This window comes from Macrotis lagotis, chromosome 7, assembly GCF_037893015.1.
Source record: "Macrotis lagotis isolate mMagLag1 chromosome 7, bilby.v1.9.chrom.fasta, whole genome shotgun sequence".
NCBI classification, from domain to species: Eukaryota; Metazoa; Chordata; class Mammalia; order Peramelemorphia; family Peramelidae; genus Macrotis; species Macrotis lagotis.
In genome coordinates, this window is record NC_133664.1 from 222,705,383 (window position 1) to 222,724,060 (window position 18,678).

Consider the following 18,678-nt stretch of genomic DNA (forward strand, 5'->3'; position numbering starts at 1 on the left):
CCTTGCAACAAGAAAACAAAACCTTAGAAAGTACAATTGGATAAATACAAAATGAGAATAAATCTCTCAGATCCTCAATTGAACAAATACAAAATGAGAATAAATCTCTCAGATCCTCAATTGAACAAATACAAAATGAGAATAATTCTCTCAGATTTTCAATTGGGCAAATGGAAAGCTCTTTCAAAAGTAGAATTGACCAATCGGAAAAGGAGTTGCAAAAGGTTAATGAAGAAAACTCCTCCGCCCCAAAAAATAATGGAGTCTACAGAAACTAATGACTCCATGAGACAGCAAGAGTCAGTTAAACAAAATCAAAAAATAGAAAAAATAGAAGCAAATGTGAAATACCTCATCAACAAAACCACTGACCTAGAGAATAGATCGAGGAGGGGAAACCTGAAAATTATAGGACTTCCTGAAAACATTGAAGAGAAAAAAAGCCTGGACTTAATATTACAGGATCTAGTGATAGAAAACTGCCCTAATATCATGGAATCAGAGGGAAAAGTAGTTATTGAAAGAGTACATGGATCCCCAACAGAAAAAATCCTAAAGTGAAAACAACAAGGAATGTTGCGGCCAAATTCTAGAATTATCAAATAAAAAAGAAAATCCTGCTAGCAGCCAGAAAGAAACAATTTACATATCAAGGAGCCACAGTAAGGATCATGCAGGACCTGGCTGCATCAACATTAAGGGATCACAGGGCCTGGAATGAGATATTTCAAAGAGCAAGGGAGCTTGGAATGCAGCCAAGAATCTACTTTCCTGCTAAGCTGAGCCTTCTCTTCCAGAGAAAAAGATGGACATTTAACAAAATGGAAAGATTCCAAAAAATTCTGATGAAAAGTCTAGAGGTAAACAGAAAATTTGGAAAACAAACAGGAGGTTCAAGAGACACATGAAAAGGATAAAAAAAAAAAAAGAAAAGAAGCCAGTAAAAGGAAAAAAAAATGAAATCCAGTAAGTTGAAACTGACTATATCCCAGCATGGGGGAAAAAAATTCTTACAAATCTTGAGAACTGTAACTCTAACAGAGAGAATATACCTATCCAGAAATGAAGGACATTCATGACCTATCCATGAGACTGCTATCCAATGGGATGTAACTGGCTTTAACCCCACTTGGAAGAAAGACTCTAAAAACTCTCAAGAATTTTAACTCTATTAGATAGAATGTAGTTAGCTAGAAGCGATGGATACTCAGAATTTTCTGTGACTCAGATAGAATGATCTAAAAAACACTACCTCCTTAAAAAGGGGGAAAGGAAAGAGACGGGAGGAGGGAGGGTATTGAATGGGGTAAATCTCATTATACTGAGAGGTACCAAAAAACCTATGGTAATAGAGGGGAAGAAGGGAGGAGATGAGAAACACTTGAATTTTCTTCTCATCAGTCTTGGCTTAAAGTCAACCTACACATACTCATACTTATAAAACATCTAACCTTTCAGCTATTAAAAGGGGAAAAGGGAAAGGGGGGATGGAGAAAGGGAAGAGGAGTGTGGGAAATAACAAAAGGAAGGGAAGGGAAAAGGGAGGGAAAGGGGAAAGAAAGGGGAGGGTGTGATATAGGAGGGCAAACACACTGAAGGGGGTGGTATTCAGAAACAAAATGCTGGGGAATATGGATAAAGTGGGGGAAGGGGGAAAAATACAAACAGAGGGAAGACAGCACGGAGGGCAATAAAGAATTAGTAATCATAACCTTGAATGTGAATGGGATGAACTCTACCTCAAAACGTAAGCAAATAGCAGAGTGGATTAAAAACCAGAATTGTACAATATGCTGCATACGAGACACTCATTTGAAGCAGAGAGACACATATCGAGTAAATTTAAAAGGTTGGAGCAAAATATACTTTGCTTCAGCTGAAGTAAAAAAAGCAGGGGTAGCAATCCTTATATCAAACAAAGCAGCAGCAAAAGTAGATAGCATTGAAATAGATAAGGAAGGAAATTTTATCCTCCTAAAAGTTACAATAGAAAATAAAGTCATTTCAATACTGAATATATATATGAACCCAGTGGGACAACACCCACATTCTTAGAGGAGAAGCTGAAAGAATTACAGAAAGACATAGACAGAAAAACTCTACTAGTAGGAGACCTCAACCTCCCGCTATCAGATCTAGATAAATCAAACCATAAAACAAACAAGAAAGAAATTAGGGAGGTAAATAGATTGTTAGAAAAACTAGATGTGGTAGACTTATGTAGAAAACTGAATGGGGATAGAAAGGAATATACCTTTTTCTCTGCAGTACATGGAACTTAAACAAAAGTTGACCATGTACTAGGACATAAAAACCTAATGATCAACTGCAGAAAGGCAGGAATAGTGAATACATCTTTCTTAGATCAAAATGCAATAAAATTCAGATGCAATACTGGGCCAAGGAGATATAGACCCAGAGCAAATTGGAAAATGAACAACCTCATTTTAAAAAATGAGTAGACCAAAAAACAAATTATACAAAGTATTAACCATTTTATCCTAGATAATGATAATAATTAAACAACATGCCAAAACTCATGGGATTCATTTAAAGCAACTCTCAGGCGATATACTATAGCTCTAAATGCTTACATGAATAAATTGGAGAAAGAGGAAATCAATGAACTAAACATGCAACTAAAAAAAATAGAGAAGGAACAAATCAAAAATCCCCAATTAAATACCAAATTAGAAAATCTAAAAATTAAAGGAGAAATTAATAAAATTAAAAGCAAAAAAACTATTGAATTACTAAATAAAACCAAAAGTTGGTATTATGAAAAAAACCAATAAAATTCATAAAACTCTGGTCAATTTGATTAAAAAAAAAGAAAGAAGAAAACCAAATTGCTAGCATCATAAATGAAAAAGGTGAACTCACCACCAATGAGGAGGAAATTAAAGTAATAATTTGAAATTATTTTCCCCAATTCTATGTCAATAAATTTGATATTCTAAGTGAAATGGATGAATATTTACAAAAATATAAGTTGCCTAGGTTAAATGAAGAAGAGATTAAGTACTTAAACAACCCTATCTCAGACAAAGAAATTCAACAAGCCATCATTGAACCCCCTAAAAAAAATCTCCAGGACCTGATGGATTCACAAGTGAATTCTACCAAACATTTAAGGAACAATTTTTTCCAGTTCTATATCAACTCTTTGGAAAAATAGTGAAAGATGGAACTCTGCCTAACTCTTCCTATGAAACAAACATGGTGTTGTTACCTAAACCAGGAAGAGTTACAACAGAGAAAGAGAATTATAGACCTATTTCCCTGATGAATATAGATGCAAAAATCTTAAATAAAATCTTAGCAGAATGATTATAAGAAGTTATCACCAGGTTAATACATTATGATCAAGTAGGATTTATTCCAGGAATGCAGGGTTGGTTCAAAATAAGTAAAATTGTTAGTATACTCAATTATATCAACAACAAACCTATCAGAAACCATATGATCATATCAATAGATGCTGAAAAAGCTTTTGACAAAATACAGCATCCATTCCTATTAAAAACACTAGAGTGCAGGAATAAATGGACTGTTCCTTAAAATAAGTAGCAGTATCTATCTGAAACCATCAACAAGCATTATATTCAATGGGGAGAGGCTAGAGGCATTCCCAATAAGATCAGGGGTCAAACAAGGGTGTCCAGTATCACCACTACTATTCAATATTGTATTAGAAATGTTAGCATCAGCAATTAGAGAAGAAAAAGAAATTGAAGGAATTAGAATTGGGAAGCAAGGGACAAAATTCTCACTCTTTGCAAATGACATGATGGTCTACCTAGAAAATCCAAAGAAATCATCCAAAAAAGTACTGGAAACAATTAACAATTTTAGCAAAGTTGCAGGTTATAAAATAAACCCTCATAAATCCTCAAATTTACTATTTATATCTAATAAGATATAGAAGGAAGAGCTAGAAAGAGAAATCCCATTCAAAGTAACCTCAGACAATATAAAATACTTGGGAGTCTATTTGCCAAGAGAGACTCTGAAGTTTTTTCTAAACAATTATAAAACACTTTTCATACAAATTAAATCAGATTTTAAATAACTGAGTAATATCAACTGCTCATGGATAGGTAGAGCTAATATAGTAAAAATAACAATTCTACCAAAGCTAAACTATCTGTTTAGTGCCCTACCAATCAAACTTCCAAAAAATTACTTTAATGAGTTAGTAAAAATTGTAAGTAAATTCATATGGAGAAAGAAGAAGTCAAGAATTGCCCGGAGCTTAATGAAAAAAAAGTGCAAAAGAAGGGGGCTTAGCCCTACCTAATCTAAAATTATATTATTAAAGCATCAGTCATCAAAACTGTTTGGTATTGGCTAAGAAATAGAGTGGTGGACCAGTGGAATAGACTAGGTGTAAAAGCAGGACATGATTATAGCAATCTGCTGTTCGATAAACCCAAAGAGTCCAGCCATTGGGATTTCAACTCCCTCTTTGGGATTTGCATGAACTGATGCTGAGATGAGCAGAACCAGAAAAACACTGTATACCCTAACAGCAACATGGGAGTGATGTTCAACCTTGAAGGACTTGCTCATTCCATCATTGCAACAATCGGGAACAATTTTGGGCTGTCTGCAAAGGACGGTACCATCTGTATCCAGATAAGGATCTGTGAAGTTTGAAGAAAGTGCAAAGACTATTCTCTTTAATTTAGAATAAAACCAGATATCTTATCGTCTGAACTTGTTACCTCTTAGACTTCTCTTCTCTTTAAGGATATGATTGCTCTTTCATCACACCCAATTTGGATCAAGGTACAACATGGAAAGAAAGAAAAGACTGACAGAGTGCTTTCTGTGGGGGGTGGGGTGGGGGAGGGAAGCAAGATTGGGGGAAAATCGTAAAACTCAAATAATATCTTTAATAAAAATAAATTTAAAGAAACTCCCTCTTTGATTAAAAAAAAACTGCTGGCATAATTGGAAGTTAGCATGGAAGAAAGTTAGATTAGACCTATACCTAACACCCTTTACCAAGATAAGATCCAAATGGTTACAGGACTTAAACACAAAAAACAATACTATAAGCAAATTAGAAGATCAAGGACTAGTTTACCTGTCAGATCTATGGAAAGGGGAGCAGTTTATGACTAAGGAAAAGTTGGAGAACATCACCAAAAACCAATTAGAAGATTTTGATTACATTAAATTAAAAAGCTTTTGCACATGTAAAACCACTGTAACCAAGATGAAAAGAAATGTAGTAAATTGGGAAACAATCTTTACAACTAATGATTCTGACAAAGGACTCATTTCTAAAATATACAGACAACTGAGTCATAGTTTTAAAACAAAAAGCCATTCCCCAATTGACAAATGTTCAAAGATATAAAAAAGGCAATTTATAGATAAGGAGATCAAAGCAATTCATAGGCACAGGAAAAAATGCTCTAAATCATTAATTATTGCAAAAATTCAAATTAAAGCTTCTCTGAGGTACTACCTCACACCTCTCAGATTGACCAATATGACCAGAAAGGATAATGATCAATGTTGGAAGGGTTGTGGGAAATCTGGGACACTATTACACTGTTGGTGGAGCTGTGAACTCATCCAGCCTTTCTGGAGAGCTATTTGGAACTATGCCCAAAGGGCAACAAAAAGTGCATACCCTTTGTTCCAGCAATACCACTACTGGTTCTATATCCTGAAGAGATGAAAAAGGGTACAAACATTACTTGTACAAAAATATTTATAGCAGCCCTGTTTGTGGTAGCAAAGAATTGGAAATCAAGTAAATGTCCTTCAATTGGGGAATGGCTTAGCAAACTGTGGTATATGTATGTCATAGAACACTATTGTTCTATTAGAAACCAGGAGAGATGGGATTTCAGGGAAGCCTGGAGGGATTTGCATGAACTGATGCTGAGTGAGATGAGCAGAACCAGACAAACACTGTGTACCCTAATGGCAACATGGGAGTGAGGATCAACCTTGAAGACTTGCTCATTCCATCAGTGCAACAATCCGGAGCAATTTTGGTCTGTCTGCAAAGGACAGTGCTATCTATATCCAGTTATGGAGCTGTGGAGTTTGAACAAAGTTCAAGAACTATTCCCTTTAATTAAAAACAAAAACAGATATGTTATTGTCTGATCTTGTTACCTCTTAGAATTCTTGTCTCTTCTCTAAAGATATGATTTCTCTCTCATCACACCCAATTAGGATCAAGGTATAACATGGAAACAAAGTAAAGACTGACAGATTGCTTTCCATGGGTGGGGGGGAATGAAGTGAGAATGGGGGGAAAATTGTAAAACTCAAATAATATCTTTAATAAAAATTAATTAAAATAAATAAAATAAATTGAGGTTATTCGTGGGGTAGCTATGTGGTGCAGTGGATAGAGCACTGGCCCTGGTGTCAGGAGTCCCTGAGTTAAAATCAGACCTCAGGCCCTTACTAATTACCTAGCTGTATGGCCTTGGGAAAGCCACTTAACACCATTTGCCTCTCAAAAATCTAAAAGAAACAAAATGAGGTTATTCAGTTTCTAATTGGTTTTGGGGTCTTTTACTCCTTGGCCTGATATTGCATATGACTTTTATTGCATTGTGATTTGAGAAAGATGTATTCACTATTTATGCCTATCTGCAGTTGATCATTAGGTTTTTATGTTCTAGTACATTGGTCAATTATTTTTGTATAAGTTCCATGTACTGCGGAGGAAAAGGTATATTCCTTTCTATCCCCATTCAATTTCCTCCATAAATCTAGTTTTTCTAACAATATATTTCTCTCCTTAACTTCTTTCTTGTATATTTTATGATTCGATTTATCTAGATCTGAGAGTGGGATGTTGAAGTATCCCACTAGTAGAGTTTTGCTGTCTATGTCTTCCTGCAGGTCTTTCAGCTTCTCCTCTAAGAATTTGGATGCTATCCGATTGGGTGCATATATATTCAGCATTGAAATAACTTTATTGTCTATGGTAACTTTTAGGAGGATAAAGTTTCCTTCCTTATCTCTTTTAATGCCATCTATTTTTGCAGCTGCTTTGTCTGAGATAAGGATTGCTTCCCCCCCCCTTCTTTTTTTTTTTAGTTTTTGCAAGGCAACAGGGTTAAGTGGCTTGCCCAAGGCCACATGGCTAGGCCCCTTTCTTTTTGCACTTTAACTGAAGCAAAATATATTTTACTCCTACCTTTTACCTTTATTCTATATGTGTCTCTTTGCTTCAATTGAGTTTCTTGTAAGCAGCATACTCTAGGATTCTGGTTTTTAATCCACTCTGCTATTCGCTTACATTTTAAGGGAGAGTTCATCCCATTCACATTCAGAGTTATGATTACTAATTCTTTATTGTCCTCCATGCTATCTTCCCTCTGTTTGTATTTTCCCCCTTTCCCCTCCCTTTATCTGTATCCCCCAGTATTTTGTTGCTGAATACCACCCCTTCTGTGTGTTTGCCCTCCTATATCAGAGTTCAAATCCAGCCTCAAACACTTAATAATTACCTAATTGTGTGGCCTTGGGCAAGCCACTTAACCCCATTGCCTTGTAAAAACTGAAAAAAAAAGCCAAAATGATGGAGTTAGAGGAGATGATTTAAAAATCACTTTCCCACCCTAAATCTAAATCTCATGATCCCAAGTCAAGAATATTTATTTTAATTGTTGGTAACTTCTTCACCACAGGGAAGAATAGTGAAAAATACATTGAAAATATAGTTCAGGATTAAGAAATGAAAGAGATCAAAGGTTTATAAATTATGGATCATTCACAAGCTTCATGCCTACCTTCCATGAAGAAGAAAGTTGAAAGAAACTAGATGTGACTAGCATCAAACAACATCATAAAATGTAAAATTTACTTTTCAGCAGAGGAAATAATTGGTTAACATTATGAAATTTTTCAGAATCAGCTAATTGTCTATACCAGATCATCAACTTTCTAAAAGGATGGATGAGAAGGCATTGTATCCAATTGTAACAGCATTGGCTTGTTCCACTTAAATCAATGTTAATTTTGAAAAATGAATAAAATACTAACTCAAATATATGACCATTTCTTAAGGAAGTTTAGTCATAGTAAAGAAGCCATGACAGTGACATAACCAAAAAGTATCTAGAACTTTCTTGTTCAACAAATTTTGTCTCTTTTCCAAATTAAGTAGCATTGCAGCTAAAAATAACCTTTATTTAGATTACAATTTCACAAGTAAAATATTATGGAATATGATTACAAGAAACTATGGGTAGTATCACCTGAAAAATTGTTGAAAAATAGTGAAGGGGAAAAGAAATATGATTAAACTCTTGGCTAAAACAGAAAGAGAAAACTGGAAGGAGAAAAAAAATGAAAATGTTATATATATTTACCAGTGTTTTTTAATAGCACTCGATTCTTATCACTATTAGTAGAAGCCTACATTTTGACACTACCACCTCAATATCCAAAATGATATATAAGGAAGATTGAGGAAATATGAGTGGCACTTGTGAAGCAGCACAGGGGAAGATTGGTTGGTTTAAACCAAAAATGAACAAAATAAATTTGTGCTGGGGATGATTCAATTTTTTTTTTATATTTTCACTTTTTCAATTTTTTTAACCTTTTTTTAACCTTTTTTGTATTTTCTTTATTTTCATCCATTTGCATATATATATATATATATATATATATATATTTTAATTTACAAAATTTCCTTCCACCCTCCCTTCCTACCCCCTCTCCCCTCAGTATAAAACAGTCAGGTTAGCACTATACCTACATATTTTGATAAACATAGTGTAGGTTAGTGAGGAAACAGGATTAAGGAAAAGAGATAAATAAAAGATAATTTTTATAAAGTGTTCATCAGATTCTGAAAGTTTTTTTTGGGGGGGGTTTGTGTGTTTTGTTTTTCTTCCTCTGGATGGGGATAACATAGTCCATAGCCAGTCTAATATAGTTGTCCTACTCTCTGAACTGCTGAGTGATGCAATTTTAAAGGCATTCAAAGATTGATTTCAAAGAATTGAAATAATTGCAAGATGGTATAATCCAAGAAAAGGGAACCATAGAGAATAAAAACTTATTGATTAATAAAATTAATTTTTCATCACATAACATCTTTTTTGGGGATTGGTCTTATAAGAGTATCCTTGATTAAGAACATGAGTAGTCAACAGGCTTTTACTAATGATTTTTTGCTAGATAATACAAATGACTAAAAAGTATGGAATATATAAGATACCATTGTGTTGATTGATGCTTGTCACCCCATTTGGGATTTTGTTGGCAGAGGTACTGGAGTGGTTTGCCATTTCTTTCTTCAATTCATTTTACAGATTAGGAACTGTAGCAAACAGGGCTAAGAAACTTGGCCAGGGTCACATAGCTAGTAAATATCTGAGGCCCAATTTGAACTCAGACCTTCCTGACTCAAGGCCTGGTGTTCTAACCTCTTCACCATATAGCTTCCCATGCTTATTCTTACTTTGTTACAAAAGGATATCTGACCAGTGGAATACAACAGAGTTTATCATCTCTTACCCAGCAAAGTAACTCTCATATTTATGTTAAGATCACACATGATTATTTAATAAATACAATCATAGAGACAGCTTGATTTGGTGATCTTGAATATCATTATCAAGTAAGTCATAAAACAGAATGTAATGATTGTACAAGAGTGAAGAGGTTACAATCTTTGCTTGTGAAGGGTGTGCTCACATCAGAGAAATGTAATGGATTCACTGACCATCAATGTAAAGTAGTAGATATTGATCAATCATATCAGATCCAATGGCAGTAGAAAAGGCCCTGGACTAGGAATAAAAATAATCTGGTGTAAAATGTCACTCTTCTCCAAAAAATGATCTCTAAAGGAGTCTTCCCAGTCTAACTTCTATAAAAAAATGCTGAATTTAGAGTCAGATTAACTTAAAGTGAATTCTAAATTTGCCACTAATTACCTAAATAACTTTCTGCTAATTTCTTAATCTCCTTATATTTTAATTTCAGTGTAAAAATGGGAAGGTTAAATTGGAGGAATTTTGTGGTCACTTCTAGATAAACCTGGCGAAATGAGCCAGAGATGAAAATGGAAAAATCACTGTAGTGACTTTGTCAAGAAAACCCAAATGGGGTCATGAAGAATTTGACATCACTGATACAACTGAACAACTAGATAAATCTCGGATCATGTGAACAAGATCAAAGGCAGCAGGATATAGTGACAAGAGACCTAATGATGTTTAGGCTAGAAAAGAGAAAGATATGTGGACTGGAGGAGGGCCAAGATAACTGTCATAAAGGATTTGGAGAATTGTCATGTGGAGGAAGGATTAGATGTGTTTTGTTTGGTTCCAAAGAGCAGAACCAGGAGCAAAGTGAAGAAATTTCAAAGAGTTTAGCCTTGATATCAGAAAAATCTAACAATTAGAGTTATCCAAAAGTGGGAAGGTGGAAGTTTCTACCTCCTTGGAGGGCTTCAAGCAGAATCTAGATGTACAATTGTCAAGTATATTATAATCAGATTCTTTGATTCTATAATACTGAAGAATTGATACAATATAGGTGCAAAGAAGAAGCAAGAAAAATAAATTGAGAAAACCATGTTTCACTTTACACTTGGTTCATCAGTCCTGAAGATGAATAGCATTTTTTCATCATGAGTCCTTTGAAATTTTCTTGGATCATAATATTGATCAGAATAACTTAAGACTTCACAGTTGAGTATTATTTCAATATTTGCTATTACTGTGTACAATGCTCTGCTCACTTCACTCTGCCTCAATTCATATAGGCCTTACCATATTTTTCTGAAATCATCCTCCTTGTCATTTCATATTGCACAGTATTATTCCATCGCAGTCATATGCCACGATTTGTTCAACCATTCTCATGATTGTTGTTGTTATTTTAGTCTGTCTTTTCATGACCCCACTTGGGGTTTTCTTGGCAAAGAGATTGGAGTGGTTTGCCATTTTCTTCTCCAACTTATTTTAGAGATGAGGAAACTGAAGCAAACAGGGTTAAATGACTTGCCCAGGTCACACATCTAGTTGGTGAGGCTAGATTTGAACTCAGGAAGATTAGTCTACCTGACCTTCTGCCCAAGCCCAATACTGTGTCACTTGCCAGATTTATCTAGAAGTGACCACAAAATTCCTCCAATTTAACTTTCCCATTTTTACACTGAAACTAAAGTTAGATTTGAGGTCAGATTTGAACTCAAGAAGATGAATCTTCCTGACTCCAGGCCTGGTGCTTTATTCACTGTGCCACCTCCAATTGCACTCAGTTCCTCTCAATTTCCAATTCTTTGCTTGGACAAAAAGAACTATTATAAATATTTTTGTATATAAAGGTCCTTTTCCTTTTTTGGGGGGAGTATAGATGTAGTAGTGGTATTGTTGAGTCAAAAGGTATGCAGTTTTATAACCTAGTGAACAGAGCACAGGCCCTGGAGTCAGGAAGACTTGAGTTCAAATCCAGCCTCAGACACTTAATAATTGCCTAGTCACTCTTAACTCTATTGCCTGAAATAAATAAAATTTTTTAAAAATGTCATTAATGTATCTTTTTTAATCCTTTTTAGCATTTGTCATTTCTGATTGATGTGAAGTCATATCTCAGAGTTGTTTTCATTTACATTTCCTCCAATCAATAGTGACTAAGATAATTTTTTTAAAAGGCTACAGATAGTTTTGATGTCTTCTAAAAATTGTCTATTCATACTTCTTGACAATTTATCAATTAGAGAATGGCTCTATTTATTAAAAAATAAATTTTACTTAGCTCCTTATGTATTTGAGAAAAGAGACATTTATCAGAGAAACCTGATATAATTTTTTAATATATTTCTATACCCTGAGATGGATATTAAAGGTATATAGAAGATCCACAAGGTGGAAGTTATGAGGATCTACTGAGGTAGGACATAGATTATTATATTTAGAGAATAGGATGTAAGCTGATCTGATTGGAATACACACACACACACATATTAGGGATAGTGATAAGAAATAACTCCTGAAAGAGAGGCTGGAGCCAGATTGCAAAGGACTTTTAAATATTTTGGAACTGGCTCACTCTAGCTTTCAGATTTCATTTGTTTCACATTGGAAAAAGAGAAAAAGGAAATTTTACTAGGAGGATTCCTCCTTGGGTTTCCTCCTCCAGGGTAGCTTGATGGAGTTTCAGACAATTAAACTTAGATTATTAGTTAACCAAATTTCTACAAGTTGAAGTCATTTTTAGAAGCCACAAAATGAGAAGGTGTTGTTAATCATCATCATGAGAAAACTAAGGAAATGGGGTGGAGCTAGAGTGTCCCTTGGCTCCCCTATCCCTATACCTTTGGTCTCTGAGACTGGGAATGTTTGCTGGTTCTCATCCACACAAAAAAACCAAAACCAAAACCAAAAAAAAAACCCAGAGTAGTGACTCTGGAGGAGGAGAAAAAGGAGTAAAATGAAAAAAAAAGTGTGAGAAATTGAAAATTTAGATTCTCTCCAAAGTTATATGCTAATTTCAACCACTACATATTTTGATGCTATTATATTTTACTTTCTCTTTATTTTTCATTTCATTATTGTTACCATTGTTGTTATTAATAAGTACATTTCATTTAACCTAAATGATGAATTAACTTTTTGGACTACACTGAAAAAGACTGAGGACTTTACTTTGATCTCAATCTACTTGTTCTGACCTTTAGCCAACAGTCCTAGATCTTTTTCAGAATAGCATTGCTGTAGAGAACTCCTGGTCCATGCAAGTCATGCTGTAACCACAAAAAGCATGTTTTTTTTTTTTTTTGGTGAGATTAAAGAGTTTATTGTGTCAATTTAGGACAAGATCACTCCAACTTAAATTAAATTTAAAATATATAAACAAAAAAATTAATTTCTGAAAGAGGTAAGCAATTCATAATAATAATTTAAGGGAGAAGGCTCTCTCTATCAATGCTGATCCACACTTATTCTGAAACATAGTTGTCTGTGTCTCTGTGAGGTTGTGAGGCAGCCAGTACATGTCAGCAGTGGGATTTGAACATAGGTTTCCTCTATATTAAATGTATTCATTTTCCCAGGTGTTTTGCTAAAATCTAGGTGAACTATCTCTATGGTGTTTTCTTGTCCTTAAAGTTTAATAAATATCAAAAAGAGGAAATAGGATTCATCTCAAATGACCTTTTTTTCATGAAGCTATACTTACTTTTGTTATTACTTCCTTTTCTAGAAGTTCATTAATCATTTCTTTAATAACGTGTCCCAAAATTTTGCCACTCAAGCTTGCTAATCTATAGTGGGTTTAAAGGCTATTCTTTCCTTTAAACAAGCACTATCTGTAACTAGAGGCCTTCTTAATAAGATCAGGGTAAAACAAGGATGGCTGTTATCACCATTTTTAATCATTGTTGGGGGCGGGGGGAAGAGGCTTGGCGGTCGCTTAGAGGGGGAAACATAATCACCTTATAAGGGAATGTTACAGAACTCGGCCCCTCATTGAGTAAGAGTTCATGGGAGGGAGGACAGAGGGGATAAAAGTGTCTGCTGAGAGGTGGGGGGGAGGGGGAATGTGATCACAGAAGAATAAAGACTCATTACCCACCTCAGGCGCTCTGTCTGGTTCTTCCCCCATCAAAGAGTGGGGGCCGGAGGTACCCCGAAGACTTATCACGCGTTGGACTGGTGAGTAAGAGGACGGACTAGCATAAAGAAGCCGGCGTTGTGAATAAAAACCCGGCAAGTGGCACCCGGAACAGGGACCTGATTTTGCTAGGGAACGTCTGAATCCGCTGGTCGGATTCTCCAGACAGCCTCGGTCGTTTCTGACCGGGAGGAAGGAGAGGGCGTTTACTCTCAGATATTGCCTGAGGGACATATCCCTATTGTGTTGACTATGCTTCCTTTCCCTTCCCTTTCTCCTTCTGCTCTAATCACGCTCCTTGCCGTGCTGGCCTGTCTGATTGTGCCCTGCTGCCTCCTTCTCTTTTGCCGAACGGGAACTTTCCAGTTCTGCCACCTGTTAGGATTGCAGCCTCGGCTAGTAGACAGCATGGGGGGCCGGAATAGTATTCCCGCCTTTGAGCCGGAGGAAAAAGAGAAGGAGGCAGCAGGGCAGCTTTATAAACTCTGCGCTAAGCATGGCTGTAAATTACCTATCAAGACGTGCCGTGCTTTTGTTGAGAATATCTGGAACATCTGCCCTTGGGTGCAACATAGTGGGATCCAACCAGATAAATGGAAGGTGGTAGGGCAGCAGATGGCCTCCTATAATGACACCTGCCTGGGAAAACTGACCCCCAAGGATTTTACAGTGTATAAGATAGTGGATGCAGCCCTGCATCCCCAGAAGGTGACTTTGGCACGAACAATCAGCACTCAGGTGGGTAGCTCGTTGGCGGGATCGGATTCAGAGAGCTCAGAGGAAGAGGGAAGGCCACCCCCTCCCCTGTATCCGTGGGAGGAACTTAGAAGAAACAATGGGGGAACAAGGGGCCCCCAGGGAGAAGAAAATGCCGCATGCCCCTCCTTACCGAGACAGAATGAAAAGGGGGGAGGGCGATGAATGTGGCACACTTAGAGATTCAGGGCCGGAAGTTTCCGAGCGCGGGAAGGGGAGGGGTGCAAACAGTCCTCAGGGGTGGCAGGAAGAGGAGCGTGAGTAGGTGGGACCGGGAGGCTGCTGACGAGGAGGGAGAAGTCCGCGCTGATTGGACAGCTGCCGCGCCCCAGGCTTGGCGGCCCAGCCAGGAAACAGAGGCAAAAAATCCCCCGTGTTCCTTGTCCGCCCTTCAGAGATCCCCCTCAAGGGCTCCGCCCATCCGGCCTACTTGCCACCAGTGCCTCCATAGCAATAGAGAAAGGGGAGGAGGTGGACTGGGATGACTGGGGCCTCTACCCCGGTATTTACGGACCCCCTTACCGGAGCCCGAGACTACCGCCCTGTCCCTTTTAAGATGCTTAAGGAACTTAAGGAGGCCGTGACTAAATACGGCCCAAGCTCCCCTTATGTAAAAAGACTGATGCAAAACCTCTTTGCTACGCACCCTTGGACCCCTGCTGACTTTGACGAAATTGCAGCCGCGTGCCTAGATGCCTCCTTATATTTAGCTTTTAAGGCTCAGGCCCGCAGAGAGGCCTCTAAGCTGGCAAAATCCCGGGGTTATACTCCCCTGGATTTAGCCATTGACCTCCTGTGTGGAACTGGAGCCTATACTGACCCTGCTGTTCAGGCCCAGTATGGCCAGTTTGAGCTAGAGACTGTTAAAGAAACACATGTTGCAGCTTGGGATAAGATTGGAGCCATGAAAGGGGGGAGAGCCACACAGAAGTTGGTTGGGCTGAAGCAGAGAGCAGATCAGACACCCCTCTCATTTGTGAACGAGGTTAAAGAGACAGTGACTCGTATAATGGGAGACACCCCGGGATCTGATCTACTTATGAGACAATTGATTAAAGAGGGTCTTCGCCCCAAAGGGATCGCAGCCATTAGCAGCCTTCCCCCCGACGCTTCATTAGAAGGAATTGTTGACAAATTGCTGGACATGCCCAGCGAGGATTCAATTCAAGCCTTAGTGACTGCCATGGAGAACCGGGAGGATAGCCTCCTGACCGCCCTTCACGGTATGCAGGTGAGACCCACCTGTTTTGGGTGCGGAAAGCCAGGGCACCTCAAAGCACAGTGCAGGCAGCGGCCCCCCTCCACTTCAGTTCCGACCTGTTATTCCTGTGGAAAGCCAGGTCACATAGCCAGGTTCTGCCGATCCAAAGGGAAGTCGGGAAAAGGGAAAGGGAGGGGCCCGGCCGCGGGCCCCCCCCCCCCCCCCCCCCCCCCCCCGTGCTCGAAGACAGCGGCCCCATTACTGTGACTATCCCCGTGAGGGTTGACTATAGAGAAGGGACACAGCAGAGAGAGATCGGGCCTTGGGAAACCTCGATGATTCCCATTGAGCTAAATATTTTCCCAGCGCTCATCACAGGGGCTGAGAGATGTGTGGACTTAGTCACCCATACCCAGGTCATTTTTGGTCCCGGAAGTCCCACATCCGTAAGGGTCACAAACCCCCACCCCTTTCCCACCTTGGTAAAACAGGGCCAAGAGGTAGGAAAGGCGCTGCCCTTGCGGGCCCCTCCCGCTCATGTGAACTGGGTCCACCCGGTCAGCTCTGGGCGACCACTGTTAACCGTCACGGTGGAAAATCAGAAGCTCGAAGGGATAATTGACACTGGAGCCGATTGCTCTGTCATAAATAGGGGACAGTGGAGGCGCGAGTGGCCACTCCTACAGAGCCCTCAAGCAGTGATGGGGGTGGGGGGCAATAGATCTGCCATGAAAGCAGCACACGCCCTACAGTGGTCAGCTTTGGAAGAATCTGGACTCTTCACCCCACTGTGCCTACCCGACCTCCCTTATGCATTATGGGGTAGAGATATCTTGAGCCAGCTTAACCTGACACTTGCCACCCCTGATAGCCTGCGGGGAAATTAATTGGGGCCACTCTAGAGATGAGCTTTTCCCCCAGAATAACATGGATTAATAAGAAACCTATTTGGGTTGAGCAGTGGCCCCTGACAAAAGAAAAGCTCATCGCCCTCACAGACATAGTAATGACCCTCCTGCACGAGAACAAAGTGGAACCGTCCCTTAGCCCGTATAACTCCCCCCGTCTTTGTCATAAAAAAGAAAGGGGGGAGTTGGATAATGTTGATTGATCTTCGGGCAGTAAATGCCAACATGGTACCCATGGGGACCCTCCAACCTGGTCTCCCTATGCCCACTGCAGTCCCGCAAGGGTGGACTATTATAGTGATTGATGTTAAAGACTGCTTCTATAGCATTCCCCTCCACCCGGAGGACAAAGAAAAATTTGCCTTTTCCCTCCCCGCGATCAATTTCCAAGCCCCCAGTAAACGTTATCAGTTCACCGTCCTACCTCAGGGAATGGCCAATAGCCCCACCCTGTGCCAGCTTTACATGGATACTCTGCTACATCCTATCAGAAAAGAATTCCCGAATTGCATGCTCATACATTACATGGATGATATCTTGATTACAGCACCTTCTGTGACGGGGGCTCGGGCTTGCTTGCAACGCACCACCCATGTCCTCCGCGAGAAGGGGCTTCACATAGCCCCGGAAAAGGTACAGATGGATTTCCCCTATGATTACTTGGGGCATAGGATTTTTCCAGGAAAGATTAGTAGGGCACTTCCTCCGATCAACATCGAGGGATATACTACTCTTAATGATTTTCAGAGGCTTGTTGGCGCCATACAGTGGCTGCGTCCCGCTATGCCCCTCCCATCCTCCTTAATGCAACCTCTATATGATGTCCTTAAAGGCGACTCCCATCTGTCATCCCCTGGAAGTTGGACCCCCCAGGCAAGACAGGCGCTCTCGGAAATTTTCCGCAGAACCTCTTCCTTCTTGGTTCAATATGACACAGCCACCTAAGACGGGCAAGGTCCTGGGTTGAAGGAGATGACCTAAGACAGGGTTCCTCGCCCCCGGCGGATCCCCAAGTCTGGCTAGCCGCCATGCATGACATGTGACACCTAGGGGTAAGACGAGGTAAACCCCAAGACGGGCAACTTCTCCTGACCCAGCCACCTAAGACAGGCCCTGAGGGTGTCGGGCGCCTAGGACGGGCAAGGTCCTGGGTTGAAGGAGATGACCTAAGACAGGGTTCCTCGCCCCCGGCTATCAGAGGCCAGTAGAAATGACACCGCTTAAGGCTAACCTCAGCACCGCTTAAGGTCACACCAAGTGATAACCTTGTAAAACAGAAAGGGGGAGATGTTGGGGGCGGGGGGAAGAGGCTTGGCGGTCGCTTAGAGGGGGAAACATAATCACCTTATAAGGGAATGTTACAGAACTCGGCCCCTCATTGAGTAAGAGTTCATGGGAGGGAGGACAGAGGGGATAAAAGTGTCTGCTGAGAGGTGGGGGGGAGGGGGAATGTGATCACAGAAGAATAAAGACTCATTACCCACCTCAGGCGCTCTGTCTGGTTCTTCCCCCATCAAAGAGTGGGGGCCGGAGGTACCCCGAAGACTCATCACGCGTTGGACTGGTGAGTAAGAGGACGGACTAGCATAAAGAAGCCGGCGTTGTGAATAAAAACCCGGCAAATCATCATGTAGTAAAAATGCTAGAAAGAAAAAGAAATTGAAGAAATAAGGGGGAAAAAACATGGAAATAAAACTATCAATCTTTGTAGATCTCACAATGCATACCAAGGTCAAAATAGGTACATTTTGAATGATATCAGAAGTAAATCAGAGGCAGCTCTATGGCACAGTGGATAGAACATTGACCCTGGAGTCAGAAGGACCTGAGTTTAAATCTGACTTCAGATACTTGATATTTGATAGCTCTATGACCTTGGACACTCACTGCCTCATCCCCCCTTCCCTCCCCCCAAAAGAAAAGTAAATTAATGGAGCATGGGAAAAAAAATTGCCCATGACATCTATGGATAAAGGAAGAATTTATGACCAAACAAGAAATAGAGAAGATCACAGGAAATAAAATGGAGAGTCACATCTTCTGGTTCTATTCAGCAATATATAGTATGTCTGGGTCAAATACCTTGAATTCATCAAGGACAGCTAGGTACTTTCTTACTATTCTCATTTTTACATTGTTATCAATTTTTCATTTTATAGTTTTAATCTGTCCTTTTCAGCCCCACAATTCCCA

The 18,678-nt window shown here is 39.4% G+C and overlaps 1 protein-coding gene across 1 annotated transcript in view; it reads right to left on the reverse strand.

Moving 5' to 3' along the window:
• ERC1 (ELKS/RAB6-interacting/CAST family member 1) overlaps nucleotides 1-13,602 on the reverse strand; it is a 436,241-nt gene extending 422,639 nt beyond the window's left edge. The window contains exon 1 of the mRNA XM_074195002.1: nucleotides 13,582-13,602. The gene's annotated coding sequence lies outside the window, so the exon portion shown is untranslated. The remainder of the gene's footprint in view (nucleotides 1-13,581) is intronic.
• Between the last annotated feature and the right edge of the window lie 5,076 nt (nucleotides 13,603-18,678).